This window comes from Microtus pennsylvanicus, chromosome 15 (genome assembly GCF_037038515.1).
Source record: "Microtus pennsylvanicus isolate mMicPen1 chromosome 15, mMicPen1.hap1, whole genome shotgun sequence".
Lineage (NCBI taxonomy): Eukaryota > Metazoa > Chordata > Mammalia > Rodentia > Cricetidae > Microtus > Microtus pennsylvanicus.
Window position 1 is genome coordinate 16,546,291 of NC_134593.1, and position 15,528 is coordinate 16,561,818.

The window sequence follows — 15,528 nt, forward strand, 5'->3', positions numbered from 1 at the left end:
AAAATGGCCCTGAGTCAAGTTTTGCAGTGGATTGAGTATTTCCCATCAGGTCCTATCAGGGGCAAGCATACATCCTGGTGCGTTTCCTGCCTGTGAATCGAGGGCCCACATGATCAAGCACATCTGGTGCAGCTGGGTCAAACAAGCTTGTTTAGGAGTGACAACATGTGTCTTGTCATCTCCCATAAACATCAGCTTTGGGCAAGGGGCTGGCAGATTAGAGGCATTGTTTGGTTTCATGGCTCTCTTAGGTATAGTAACTAAAACTCCAGATGTAACTCTGGCACTCACGGTGGTTTTGTTCTTGCTCTCATTTGCCCATGGACAATCTGGGAGTGTGGAGCTTTCCTTCTCAACTCTTTCATCACCGTCCCTCCATCAGGATTCCTTTCTCAGCAGCACGTTAGAGAGAGCTGGTTTCCCAACCTCTCTATCACATGCTGATTTGATGGAACTGATGGTGCTCACTTCCAGCGGGGTGCGGTATCTGCTGCTCTTGCTGCCGGCTGTGGGCCACAGCTCTGGAAAAGGCAATCGGAAACCTAGGGCCATGTGTGCTCAGGGGACACACTTAGGAACTTGAAAGAAGTGAGGGCTACTGTTTGTGACTGTCCTCTGAGCCCAATAGCCCCTTCTTCAGGAGTTTCAGATGTGCAGGTTGCTAAGATCATGCCAGCTGGGCTTGTTGACTGTTTACGTCCCCTCACAGAGGGGCAGGGAGGGTCACAGGACCCTCCCCAGAGTACCCAGCTGTTCCCTACCATCCGCATCTGCAACTCTAATTGCATGGAGGCTTGTGGGCTCAGCAGGAGGACTAGAGTATATGGGCCAGGGAAGACTATGGATTTCCATCTATGTGACTGTGAGCCAGGCATCATTCCTGTTGAGTAAGGACTTTCGAGTACAGCCACACTCCTGTAGCTAACCCCCTATCTATGACCTATAAGGAAGCCCAATAAAACCATTGGTTCCTCGGAGTAAACTTGGGTGGAATCATACTTAAGTTTGCCACTGTAACCTTAAGAGGAGGGGTAGACGTTGCTATGTATCCCTCCCTGGAAAGGAATTTGAGCACAGGGCTCATCACTGAGGTTTATATAAATATTGAAATGTCCATTATATATTGTGCGTCAAGCTACAACAATGTTGCCTTCCTCGTGGTTTTTAATTTTTAGTTACAGTAGCAATTATTACAGAGTTAATCTCTGTCAGTAATTCAGTGAACTAGAAACCCTCTCCAGGGTTATGGACAGGGTGAGGAAGCCCTCGTCCTAGCCCTGAAAGGCAGCTCAAGCTGTCTAGGTGTCACCTGTCTTCCTCTGTTTTCTGCCAGACCACCTGAGTGCTTGTGGCTGAGAGACTGGCAACTCTCAGCTCTGCCAGGGCTGGTGGGAAACAGCAAGCTCTCTGATACAAAGTCTAATATTTAACGTGGTAGGATCAAGAGGGAAAGTATTTAAATTTGAAGTCGATGTTCATTTATTTCTGTCTTTTTTCTTTAAAAGTCTGCATCTTGTCTTTAAATCTCTTGACAGTATCTCTGATTAATTTTTTATGTATTTCTCAAAAATTAAATTAGGAGCTGGGAGGTGGTGAAACATACCTTTAATCCCACCACTTGGGAGGCAGAGGCAGATGAATCTCTGTGATTTCGAGGCCAGCCTGGTCTACAAGAGCTAGTTCCAGGACATGCTCCAAAGCTTCAGAGAACCCCTGTCTCAAAACAAAACTAAATTAAATTAAATTAGGGAATTAAAAGCATTAATTTTTTTCTTAGTTTCAGTGTGTGTGTGTGTCTGTGCGCAGGTACTTATGTGCACATGTATGTGGAAGCCGGAGGACTATTTCAGTGTCATTGTCTGGAATCCACCCATTCTCTTTGAGGCAGGCCCTGTCACCAGGCTGGAGCTCACCAGCAAGCTAGTAATAAGCTTCCTTCGCCAGAAAGGAAATCTTCCTTCCCTGGATATTTACCTGTCTCCACCCTGCCAAACAGAGATTACAAGCACGTGTGACGGCCCCATGCCTGGCATTTTTAAATAGGTTTGAGGGCCAAACTCAGGGCCTCATGCTTGCCAGGAAAGCACTCTGCTGGCATAGCTATCTCCCCCAAAGCACTGCAAAAGTTCTTGATGCACATTGCCAAATTTATACTTAGATAAATCGTACCAATGCATAGTACCGCTGGCAATGATAAACAATACATATATCTTGCCTTTTACGATGTGAAAGCTCTGGCAAGCATCAAATATAAGTTATACTAAAAGCTACATACCTAGCCCTATCTTTTATTTATTTATTTATTTATTTATTTATTTATTTATTTATTTATTTTGAGGCACAATTGTGCCAAGTTGCCTAGGCTAGCCTTGAACTCACCTGGTAGTCTAGAAAGGTTTTGAACTTGGCATCCCTCTGCCTTAGCCTCCCAAATAGTTGTGATTAAACCTGTACTACCCATCAAGCCTGGCTCAAGAGAGGCTTTACCTTCCCGTAGCAAAGGTGAACACAGAACAGAACTGGGGGTGTAGCTCAGTGGTAGAGCACTTGCCCAGTGTTGTGAGACTCAGACTCCAGACTGGAAAAGGAAATGTCCCCAACCCCCACCACACACGCAGAGGGAGGGAGGGAATAGCAGAGAGAGACAGAGAGAAAGCTGCTGCTCTGGTGATAGGACAGAAGAAAATAGTCAGCTGGGCAGTGGCATGCCTTTTTAATCACTGCACTCGGGAGGCAGGTGGATCTCTGTGAGTTTGAGCGAGTTCCAGGACAGGCAACAAAGCTACACAGAGAAACCCTACCTTGAAAAAAACAAACAAAAAAAAAAAAGGAAAGAAAGAAAGTAATCTGAAATAAAGGTTTGAAATTAAAATGATATCACAAGACTGTTGGGATGGGGTAGAGTGTTCCTGAAGAGGAAAATGAGAAGTCACTTGTCAGGAGCAGAGAGAATTCTGGATAGGGACAGATGAGCAAAGCCCTGGGAGAAAAGAAACCAGACTCTCTGAGCTAGAGGATCAGGAAGCGTCTTAGCCTAAGGTCTCTAAGATAGTGTGATGGGTTGGGCTTCCATAAAAACAGGCTAATGAAGCTGACTCACAAAGGTGGGTCCCATCCAGGTGATGTATTACAATCTCTGGATCTTGATGGACTAGGACTCAGTGAGTTTCTCAAGATAGCTCTGGGCTCAGCCTAGGCTGGTGGTGAAAGGTGTGGGGCCAACATGGGAGTCACCTGGTGGGGGCAGGGCTATAACTGATCAAATAGATTCCAATAAGGATTTTATAATGGAGATCACCTGTAGATGTTTCAACTCAGCCCACAAAAGGCTACCAAAATCATCCTAACTGATCACATTATGATCAAGATGAAGGGAAAAGAAGACACTGAGGCAAGTACAGTAGTCTCCCTTTATCCACAGAGGGTGTAGGGTCCATCCCCAGGGGATGCCGATGATAACATTTCTAAGATGTCCTAAATTTAATTACAAGATCTTGAGGCTAGAGCGGATGAGAAATGGGAGGTCGGTCTGTTACCAAACTCCCGGCTGCTGTCAAAACACCAATGCACAGTCTATAATGCATGTTAAAGACTTAACTCAGTTCCTTCTCTTGGTGCTTCTGTACCCCGTTGACAAACACAGCCAATCCAGAAGCAAGGGTGATGTCTCCTTGTGGTCCTTCTGTCCACTGCGTTGTTGTGCCTCACCCCACCCTTTACCTACAACCAGTGTAGGATCAATGTAAGCAATGTATTCCTTCCTTCTCTAATTTTTTTCACTATTTCACTATTTTAAAAAATGCTCAGGGATATTGTTCAGTGGTAGAACATTTCACTGTCATGTTTAGAGCCCTGGTTTCTATTGCCCAGCACTGCAAACTATAATAAATATAATAAACAACAACAACAAATAAAGAACAATGACTGAAATCAATATTTTTTTTGTTGTGCTTTTCAAGACAGGGTTTCTCTGTGTAGCCCTGGATGTCCTGAAACTCGCTCTGGGATTCAGAGTGGCCTCAAACTCAGAGATTCACCTGCCTCTGCCTCCTGAGTGCTGGGATTAAAGGTGTGCGCCACCACCACCTGGCAATATTTGTTATTAACTATCTAATGCCTACAATAGGCCCCATCGACCTCATCAAACTTGCTTCACACCAAGGAAACTGAGCTCTAGAGGTCAGTAGCTCAGTGAATAAAACTTGGGGATGGGGCCACAAAAGGGTTCTGTTTTAGAACAGGGTGTAAGAACAATAGCCTTGCAAAGCAGTGTTTGTCTGTAGATCTGCAGTGACCCAGTCCTGGGGAAAGACTCCCCTCCCTGGAAAAGCCAGTTCTGCCTCCTCTGCACGATCAGTGACGTTCCTGCATTCTAGATAAGCTTGGGCTTCCAGGCTCCTTTGAACCAGTTAGAACAACTATAACTGCCTAGTTCCCTCCCCAAATTACAAGCTTAAATAAAGCCTTTAACACTTGTTTACTTTATATGATCTTACCCTTTAAAAAAATTATCCCTTTGCAATGAAAAGGGAGAGCAAACTGCCCCTTGTTTTCTCTGAACCGCTCTGCAGAACTGCTGCCAGCTGGGCTTGACCTGCTCTGCAGTTTGTTTTCTGTTTTGACTTTGTTGTTTCTTAGATGCTACTTACTTTTCCTACTTCAGACCAGATCTCTCAACAGGCTCCTTTCTCTTAGGGCCCCATTCCTACTTGCTAATCATCACACTGACATATTGGGGCATATATTGACACAGATGTCCCACTGACATGTCTCAGTGCAGAGATTCTAATGGAAATGTAACGGGAAAGCCTACTTGTTTAAAATGAATATACCCCCCACACACACACACACTAGTCATTCTGAAGATAAAGGAGTTACTGCAGAGCACAGCATATCAGCTCTAGAATTTACTGGGATTTCTTTGTGTGATGGCTGTTTATATTTTGTGTTTACAAAATGGAGTTTCTGTTGGAATCCGCTGGCCTCCTCTGTCAACTGGTACCCTGTCCCTTTAAGAGACCAGTCCCGCCCACTCTCAATCCACCCCCCCCTTCCAGCGGCAAACCTATCTCCGTCCTCCTCTCCAGCTCTCCCTCTCCCCCCCTCCCTTCCTCCCTTTTCTGAAGAGGCAGCTTCTCTCTCTCTCTCTCTCTCTCTCTCTCTCTCTCTCTCTCTCTCTCTCTCTCTCTCTCTCTCTCCCCACCCCCACCTTTTCTGAAGAGGCAGCTTCTACCCCCCCCTCTTCCCCTCTTCTCCCCTTCCCCCCTCCTCCTCGTCTCTTCTCTGTAACTTACTAATAAGTAAACTCTATACCCCAGCTCTCTCTGCATGGCGTATCTGTCTGTCTCTCATCCGCCAAGGGGACCCGCCAATGCCTCAGGTGGCCCAACGCTGCCCCTCGTGGTACCGGCTTCGGGTTACCACCTTTTATGAATGATAACAGTTTCTTGTCTTCAAATTCATCCTTTAAACAAAGCAAGTGCCTGCCGAGGCATACCGCCCCATGCTTGCCAGGGTGCTGGCCACTCCAGAGGAGAAATGAAGCTTTGGAAAGAAAAGCCATATTTACCAGGAAGCTATCAATCCAGGACAGGATGTGGTACAAACAGCAAGAGGTACAGTGTCTCCTGAGTGATCAGGGAGACTTCCTGTCAGGCACAAAGTGGTAGTGTTTCAGGGGCTAGCTGAAAGGTCAAAGGCCACAGTAGAGTTCTAGGGAAAGTATCCTTAGGCAGAAACTCATGGCCTGAGCCCAGCAACCACCTGGTTGTCACTGGGGAGGGTACAGCGTCTGCTCACTAAGCCCAACAGAGACAGAAATAAAGGCCCTGCAAGAAGGAAATTCTCATCAGCGCATCAAGGGCGATAGCAAAGATGCACAGAAAGTCACCTCACATAAGAAGAGGCGAGTGAAAGGGCTGCTAGAGTCAGAAAAGGGCTGCTAGCAACAGACACAAAGAGAAGGGGCGGGCCTGGATCCTACTACAGTGATGACACAAAGAGAAGGGGCGGGCCTGGATCCTACTACAGTGATGATACAAAGAGAAGGGGAGAGCCTGGATCCTACTACAGTGATGGTACAAAGAGAAGGGGCGGGCCTGGATCCTACTACAGTGCTGATACAAAGAGAAGGGGCGGGCCTGGATCCTACTACAGTGCTGATACAAAGAGAAGGGGCGGGCCTGGATCCTACTACAGTGATGATACAAAGAGAAGGGGAGAGCCTGGATCCTACTACAGTGATGGTACAAAGAGAAGGGGCGGGCCTGGATCCTACTACAGTGCTGATACAAAGAGAAGGGGCGGGCCTGGATCCTATTACAGTGCTGATACAAAGAGAAGGGGCGGGCCTGGATCCTACTACAGTGCTGATACAAAGAGAAGGGGCGGGCCTGGATCCTACTACAGTGCTGATACAAAGAGAAGGGGCGGGCCTGGATCCTATTACAGTGCTGATACAAAGAGAAGGGGCGGGCCTGGATCCTATTACAGTGCTGATACAAAGAGAAGGGGCGGGCCTGGATCCTACTACAGTGCTGATACAAAGAGAAGGGGCGGGCCTGGATCCTATTACAGTGCTGATACAAAGAGAAGGGGCAGGCCTGGATCCTACTACAGTGATGGTACAAAGAGAAGGGGCGGGCCTGGATCCTATTACAGTGCTGATACAAAGAGAAGGGGCGGGCCTGGATCCTATTACAGTGCTGATACAAAGAGAAGGGGCGGGCCTGGATCCTATTACAGTGCTGATACAAAGAGAAGGGGCGGGCCTGGATCCTATTACAGTGCTGATACAAAGAGAAGGGGCGGGCCTGGATCCTACTACAGTGCTGATACAAAGAGAAGGGGCGGGCCTGGATCCTATTACAGTGCTGATACAAAGAGAAGGGGCGGGCCTGGATCCTACTACAGTGCTGATACAAAGAGAAGGGGCGGGCCTGGATCCTATTACAGTGCTGATACAAAGAGAAGGGGCGGGCCTGGATCCTATTACAGTGCTGATACAAAGAGAAGGGGCGGGCCTGGATCCTATTACAGTGCTGATACAAAGAGAAGGGGCGGGCCTGGATCCTACTACAGTGCTGATACAAAGAGAAGGGGCGGGCCTGGATCCTACTACAGTGCTGATACAAAGAGAAGGGGCGGGCCTGGATCCTACTACAGTGATGATACAAAGAGAAGGGGCGGGCCTGGATCCTACTACAGAGATGATACAAAGAGAAGGGGCGGGCCTGGATCCTACTACAGTGATGATACAAAGAGAAGGGGCGGGCCTGGATCCTACTACAGTGCTGATACAAAGAGAAGGGGCGGGCCTGGATCCTATTACAGTGCTGATACAAAGAGAAGGGGCGGGCCTGGATCCTACTACAGTGCTGATACAAAGAGAAGGGGCGGGCCTGGATCCTACTACAGTGCTGATACAAAGAGAAGGGGCGGGCCTGGATCCCACTACAGTGATGATACAAAGAGAAGGGGCGGGCCTGGATCCTACTACAGTGATGATACAAAGAGAAGGGGCGGGCCTGGATCCTACTACAGTGATGATACAAAGAGAAGGGGCGGGTCTGGATCCTACTGCAGTGCTGATACAAAGAGAAGGGGCGGGCCTGGATCCTACTACAGTGCTGATACAAAGAGAAGGGGCGGGCCTGGATCCTACTACAGTGCTGATACAAAGAGAAGGGGCGGGCCTGGATCCTACTACAGTGCTGATACAAAGAGAAGGGGCGGGCCTAGATCCTACTACAGTGATGATACAAAGAGAAGGGGCGGGCCTGGATCCTACTACAGTGCTGATACAAAGAGAAGGGGCGGGCCTGGATCCTACTACAGTGCTGATACAAAGAGAAGGGGCGGGCCTGGATCCTACTACAGTGCTGATACAAAGAAGAGGGGCGGGCCTGGATCCTACTACAGTGCTGATACAAAGAGAAGGGGCGGGCCTGGATCCTACTACAGTGCTGATACAAAGAGAAGGGGCGGGCCTGGATCCTACTACAGTGCTGACACAAAGAGAAGGGGCGGGCCTGGATCCTACTACAGTGCTGACACAAAGAGAAGGGGCGGGCCTGGATCCTACTACAGTGCTGATACAAAGAGAAGGGGCGGGCCTGGATCCTACTACAGTGATGATACAAAGAGAAGGGGCGGGCCTGGATCCCACTACAGTGATGATCACACACCATGTTTCTTGCTGCCTTCTTCATAACAGCAAGGTGGTGGAATCTGCCTAGGTGGCCATCAAGAGATGACCAGAAGCACAAATGTGGTACATACACTCAACAGAATTATATTTAACCTTAAAAAATAAACATTTGTGGGAAGATAGATAAAATTGGGAAATATTGTTTAGTGTGATAACCTAGGCTCTGGAAGACCAACACCACATGTCCTCTCTCATATATATGTATGTATATGTATGTGTATATATATATGTGTGTATGTGTGTGTGTGTGTGTGTGTGTGTGTGTGTGTGTGTGTGTGTGTTTATGTGAGAATGAGTGGGGAAATAGAACAGGAAAGGAGACCATCAGGCTTTAAGGACAGGTACTAGAACACAAGTGACATGGAAGTGGGGAGGTGATTCCTAGGAGAGGACACACAGGGAGGAGTACAGGGAGGAGTACAGGAAGATGAAGTAGAGGACTGGGTGACAGAGGGAAGACCAGTGAAAACAGTCCATGAGGAATTCCAGAAGGACATTTGTGACTTGCTAGCTAATTAAAATTCGAAGATAATAAGAGAGGAATAAAAATAGGAGCAATGATTTCTAAAGGACAGGCCCCAGGGTTTGTCCCTAGAAGCCTTATCGGATAGATGGGCTTGGTCCCGCTACGCCATGTTGTGGGCACCCTCTGCTGTGCCCAGTCAGGAGGGAATACGACTTGATGTTGCCAGCTGTACCTCAGAGCCCGAGCTGGATCTACTCTGCTGGGACCTCGACTTGCACCATGGAAAGGAATCTCAGGATGAGTCATGGTGAGGTCTGTTAGATTATTGAAAGGCAGCTCCAGAGAGACAAATAGGAGGTAGAAAGAGAGGTTTGGTCAGACCTTAGGCAGGACCATGTTTATTCATGGCAAGGGGGCATCTTTGTCACTCATGTGTTGAGAAGATATAAAAATGCAGGACAGAAGTGTTATTGCTGTTTTCTGCTGATGTCTTTCTTGGAAGGGGTTGATCTGAGTCAACTGAAGAGGGGGTCCTCTGGTCATGTAGCAGGGGGAGAGTCTTAACTTGATCAGCTGTGATGCATCAGGTGATTGCTGTCCTGTATTCCTGAAGAGACTTGGGAAATAATTATGAAAGGCTGGAAGCAGATGATTTGCTTACAGAGTAAAACTGAGAGATTTCCCTGGAAGGTTGAAGGATAGGGAAGAATGTAGGAGGGAGAAAGTGAGCGTAGAGTTGATTCAGGATGACAAGTCTGAAGAAATCTATCATGCCTTCATCTTCTCTTTGAAGCTATAATCGCAGTTGATGCCAGCACTGTCAGGATGGTAGCCAGGATTGGTGAGACAAATTTAATGATATCTAACTAGAGCTAGAGGTCAGGATGGCCTTAGCAACAAAACCAGCAGCCACCAACACCAGGAGACAGTATGAGAACAGAGCAGTGAGTTTTTATTCTTTTGTGATGAGGAAGTCTTCCCTCCACAGAGAAGGGCAGGTAGGAGAAGCAGCAGGTGTGCGCGGCCTCTGCAGGTGTGGGTGCTTACAATCAGAGTCACACCCTCTGGTAGGAATGCCTGGCACTCAAGTGGTATGCAACCAAGAAGGACAGTGTGAAAGCATCACGGAGAAAAGTTTCAGACAATAGGCTATTTACTACTGAAAGTCTACTCTAACTCTAACGCTTGCTTCAGCAGCACATATATTAAAACTAGAACAATACAGACAAGATCATGACTCCTGAACAGGGTGACAGGCAGGTTCGTGAAGCAGTCCATATTCTTAATATATACAACTTTTATTTCTTACCTATTGATAAAAAAAAATAAATTTAAATTTTTTAAACAATAGGGGGAAAAGGTCAACCCCAAACACCCTTTCTTCACTCACATCACCTCAGAGAAGGCTCATGGCCTGGGCTTGGATAGACTCCGCCCTTTTGAGATAATTAATGTTAACTCAGTGTAAATAAACCCAGTCACCCAGAAAAGCTGAGGCAGTCAGCGGTAGTGGATGCTTTGAAATGGAGAGGCTACAGAAGGGTAAAGAGATAAAATCTCCACTCTGTAAGGCAAGGCTTTTCAGTGCATGACACAGGCCAGTGGCATCAACCACCAGAACAGCTATTAAAGCGCACACACTGGAGATTTGCTCCCAGCCATAGAGGCAGAACCTCAGGGTTGCAAGCATGGGTAACATGGATTCTTAAGCACACCAATGTCTAGAAAGAGGAGTCACTCTCTGCTGGCCAAGTTCAAGCTTGAGGTGTACAACCCTGGTTCTCTTCACTAACACATCATAAAAGCAAGAGATGCAAAAAAAGCCTCCTAACTCTTCCCCAAGGCTGCTATGATATCTGTTCACTGGCCCCATATTTCATCTGTTTTCATTCCCTAAATGGAGTCTTCTGAAAATTAAAAAAAATGTATAAATAAAATAAAAATTAAAAAGGAAGAAAGAAAAGTGATTGCAGAGTTTGGAAATCAGAATAGCTAGGGCTCTTACTCAGCCCAGTAAAGTCAGAGTAGTTCTTAGCCTTGGCTTCACCACTCTAAACAAAAAGATGACCAGGAGAGGGCCTTCCAAAGCTTCTTCCCGTCCCACCACCTTTTAATTTTTAAGAAATAAAGGCCAATCATTTCTGAAAAGAGTTGGGTATTCTACCTTTTCTGGGATATATATGGAAAATAGCCTGTACCTTTATTATTATTATTACTTTGAGAATTTCATGGTTTTCATATCACACCCCTCCAGAGACAAAGTAGCAAGTGCAGATGTTATGAGTCCAGTGCTGTCTGGTGCATTTCGAGACCGTGGCACGCTGGTTGGTATGTTCTCCCTACCGCCTACCATCTGGTGGTGCCGAGAAACACAGCACATAAGTATAACAACAGCATTAAACTAGCACTGGGTGCATGCTGCATGTTTACAATAACGTTACTTACTACCTGCTTCCTTAGTAAAAATGGCAAACACAAAGTTATATTAAAGATAAAACCAAAACCAAAGGTGAAATGCTATTATGAAATTAATCTCTCCTTCCTCCGTCTCTCCCTCCCTCTCCCCACACCTCTCTGTGTGTGTATGTATGTGTGTACGCACATGCATTTGCTCAATGTACTTTGAGATTGTATTACAAAAACATATAAAGGATAAATTAAAATTCTCGACACTGTTAAAATTATTGTGTCCTTGTAGTTTGGTTGGTTTTGTTTTTTGTTTTGTTGTTGTTGTTTTGCTTATTTTTAAGACAGAATCTCACTGTGTAGCCCCGGCCATGTAGAACTCACCATGTAGATCAGGCTGGCCTCAAACTTACAGAGATCTGCCTGCCACAGCTTCCTAGGTGTTGGGATCAAAGGTGTGAAACACCATGACCAACCGACATTCAGTGGTTTTGATACCTGGCACCCCCTGCTCATCTAAGAAAACATGAGAAATCAAATTGATTTTTAAAGTGAAGGTAATGGAACTTATGCAAGTTATTTGTGCAATAAATATGTCATGGAATGTGGAATGAATTATGGAAGATAATAAGGAGAGTGTTTATCATAAGAGAATTTTTAAAAGCAAATCAGAAATCTTTTTTTTTTTTTTTGAACATGAATCTTTATTGGCCACAGCTACTTGAGGGGGGATGAAGCGTGAGGAGTGGGTGGCACCGATGCCAGGCCGGCCGTGCTTCACAGGCTTGTAAGTAATGGAGAACTCACCCAGGTAGTGGCCGATCATCTCCGGCTTGATCTCCACCTGGTTGAAGGTCTTGCCGTTGTACACGCCCACCATGCTCCCCACTACCTCGGGCAGGATGATCATGTCCCGCAGGTGGGTCTTCACCACCTCGGGCTTCTCCATGGGCGGCGCCTGCTTCTTGGCCTTTCTCAGGCGCTTGAGCAACGAGTGCCGCTTCCGCCGCAGGCCGCGGTTGAGGCGTCACCTCTGCCTGGCGCTGTAGAGCTGCATCAGCTGCTCATGGGACATATCCAGCAGTTGGTCCAGGTCCACGCCGCGGTAGGTGAACTTGCGGAAGGTCCGCTTCTTCTTCTGCTCCACCTCGGCCATCTTGGCGGCGACTCGGAAAAGGAAGCCGCAAATCAGAAATCTTATTGAAAAATCACAGAAAACTAAAGTGTCTCTAAATAAAAGATATAAACAAAAAAAAAAGTCACAGACCAGAAGAGTATATCAGGGATGGAATCTAGAATAAAGAAAGATTGTCCCATATTTATAAGAGCAAAAAGGACCAAGAGATGAGACTACAGGAGCCCAAATGAATAATAACCTTGAGAGGTACCACTCCACTAAACCAATCACTAGAGAAATGAGAGCAAATTCCACTTAGCAACCTTATAGTATACTCACTGAATTCTTTTTATTAAAAAAATAATATAAAAACTAAGTGGCTACTGGCTCAAGCATTTTCATGGCAGGATCTACTACAGTGGGAGTAAGCAGGTAGACCGAAAGGCAAAGAAATTTGTCAATCTTGTATGACCTTTAGTTCAGAAAACACTCCTCTGGTAATCTAGAATATTTACTTGTCTCCGGGTGGATTTGGAATTTGAAATCATGATCTTTGAGTAATCAGGTAATCCAGGATAAGACAAGGCAGAGAGAGAGAGAGAGAGAGAGAGAGAGAGAGAGAGAGAGAGAGAGAGAGAGAGAGAGAGAGAGAGAGAGAGAGAGTTAATAGAGCATCATCATGGTTAGTGGCATACACCTGTGATTTCAGTACTTGGAAGGTACAGGAAGCATGAGTAGGGATCAGTCTGAGAACTATAGCAAGTGCTAGGCCAGCTTCAGATAGATAGTAACAGCTGTTACTACACAACAAACAAGTGATCTTAAATACAAGATACCGTGGGGCACCAGGAAAAAAAGCAATAAAACTTAGAGAAATGTATTTTTAACATAAGCCTCACAAGACTCCAAGCTAAGTACTTTCAAACTAAAAATTGTAATCAAATAAAAAACCAGGTGGAGAAGCAAGTCATCATGCATAAGAATCAGCAAAAACAATTTATAAACCTATATAAGATATGGTCAAAATATTAAAGAAGGGGCTTGAGAGAAGGAGCCATAGTTAAGAGCACATACAAATCCTGTGGAGGACTGGGGTTCGGTTCCCAGCACCTACATAGTGGCTCACAACTCTCTGTATCTTAGTTCCAGGGGAGTCAGATATCTTCCTCTGGCCTTCACAGGCACCAGGCATACACACTGTGCAAAAAGCTCATAAAAATTAATAAATCTTAAAAAAACTATTAAAGAATAAAAGTAGAATTTAAAAACATAAGAAAGGGATACTATTTTACCCAAAAATATTGTACAAATTTAGAGGTTAAGGGAAAGAAAGTGTAGTCATGGAAATTGTAATATCTACTAGTCATAATAAATATCAAAATAGATGCAGGTGAATAGTGAGTTAAGTAAGATATGGATCTAAAAAAATTAGCCAGAAGGTAGCACAAAGATGTTTAAAAATAAAAACTATGAGCGGCATTGTAAGAAATTAGTCCAATTTGTTGTCAAGAAAAATAAAATTCCAAACAAAAATAATCAGGCTTTTCAAGACCTGTAAGACAAAACTGCTCAAATCCAACAACCACAATCAAATAGGGTAAATTTTATGATTCAAATGTGAAGCTTTCCCCAAAAAGGCCTGTATGCATTGTGAGCCTGGTTCCAAATTGCTTGCACTGTTTTGGTAAGTTTTGAAAACTTAAAGAGGTGGAAAGTGGCTGACAGAAAGAGGTCACTGGGGGTTGTGCCTTGGAAAGTTCTATGTGTTGAAATCTCTACCCACTCTTTTGGCTTCTGGTCTACCATGAGGCCAACAACTCCTCCATACATCCTGCCAGCACGGCACTGCTCTTCCTCACCATGGGTCCAGAATCTATGACACAAAGAGCTATGGACCAAAGTCTCTGAAACCAATGAGCCAAATAAATATTTCATCATTCAAATTGTAATCTCAAGTATTTGGGGCATCACTACACAGAAGCAAATGGTACAATAAATAATTACTGTGGCTATATAGAATGCCAAAGAAATACAACTTGCTTTTAAGGAATGACAATTTAACACACGATTTCTCAATAACAACAGAAATAATAAGTCAAGTCATTTGAGAAAATAACCTAGATGTTGGGGATCACAAAACAGTCCATCAAAGCATGAGAATGAGAAAAATTCCTTTTCATGAAAATAAAAACTGACCCCATTCACCAGTAACAAATTCTTACTTAAATACACTTAAGGATGCCCTTGAAGAAGAAAACTTACCTAGGTGGAAGGTATAGACCACAAGGGAGAATTAAAAACATAACCAACAGTCAGTATAGTCTAACATATAATAAAACGACAACCTAAAACTAAATTATCTTTTAAACTGGTTGGAAGGTACATGGGCATTTGCACCTTTATTCTTTGCTTCCTTATTTTTAAGGGTAAAACATAGAAACAATTTTAATAGCAGAGGGAAGAGAGTTCCAGGCAGAAGTTTCTGAGATTGGAAAGAAATTGATCCACTGTTGTGGGATATTTGTACTCTGTGTGAAGATGTATTGTTGTGATTGGTGTAATAAAAAGCTAAACAGCCAATGGCTAGGCAGGAGGTATAGGCAGGACTTCTGGACAGAGAAAGAACTCTGAGGAGAAGAAAGACAGAGTCACCAGACAGATGTGGAGAGGAAACAGAAGGTGCAAGATGGAAGAGAGGTAACACCACGTGACAGAATGTAGATTTTAAAATATGGCTTAAGTCATAAGGACTAGTTAGGAACAAGCCTAAGCTAAGGCCAAGGTTTTATAATTAATAATAAATCTCTATAAAATTATTTGTGAGCTGGTGGCCCAAAGATCTGACTACAATTACCTATCAAACTGAGAACAGTGTGTCTGGGGAAATGAGACTAGAGAGAAAAGCAGACACCAAAGTTGTAAAAATTTATCACAGTCATTGGCAATAAAGGGTTCCAAACAAAAGACCTAGCCATTGTAGATTAACTTATTAAGACAACTCTGTTTTATTTGTGCATTCTTTTTAATATTAAGTACCTACTATTAGGGTCTAAATGCATATCATTGTATTCTTCACTAGTCCTGATTTATCCAAGATTATTCAATTTCTGAGATTGCCAAAGGCATAATTCTCTGCCCCATGCCTGATAAGTCAGAAATACCACTGATATTCAGAAGTACCACTATCCTGTACTACATCACAGATTGAAATTTTGGCCAAAATGAATCTCTATGCAATGAGAGTCTTATTATTCAAATTATACTACAAGAAGAATAGTGGCGTTTATGCTTGTAAACCCAACAGCTGTGGAAGCTCAGATGAGAGATCAC

The 15,528-nt window shown here is 44.6% G+C and overlaps 2 pseudogenes; one reads left to right on the forward strand and one right to left on the reverse strand.

Moving 5' to 3' along the window:
- Nucleotides 1-9,860: 9,860 nt before the first annotated feature.
- LOC142836228 (U6 spliceosomal RNA) lies at nt 9,861-9,959 on the forward strand (annotated as a pseudogene).
- A 1,558-nt stretch (nt 9,960-11,517) lies between these two features.
- Nucleotides 11,518-12,252, reverse strand: LOC142836136 (small ribosomal subunit protein uS19 pseudogene; annotated as a pseudogene).
- Between the last annotated feature and the right edge of the window lie 3,276 nt (nt 12,253-15,528).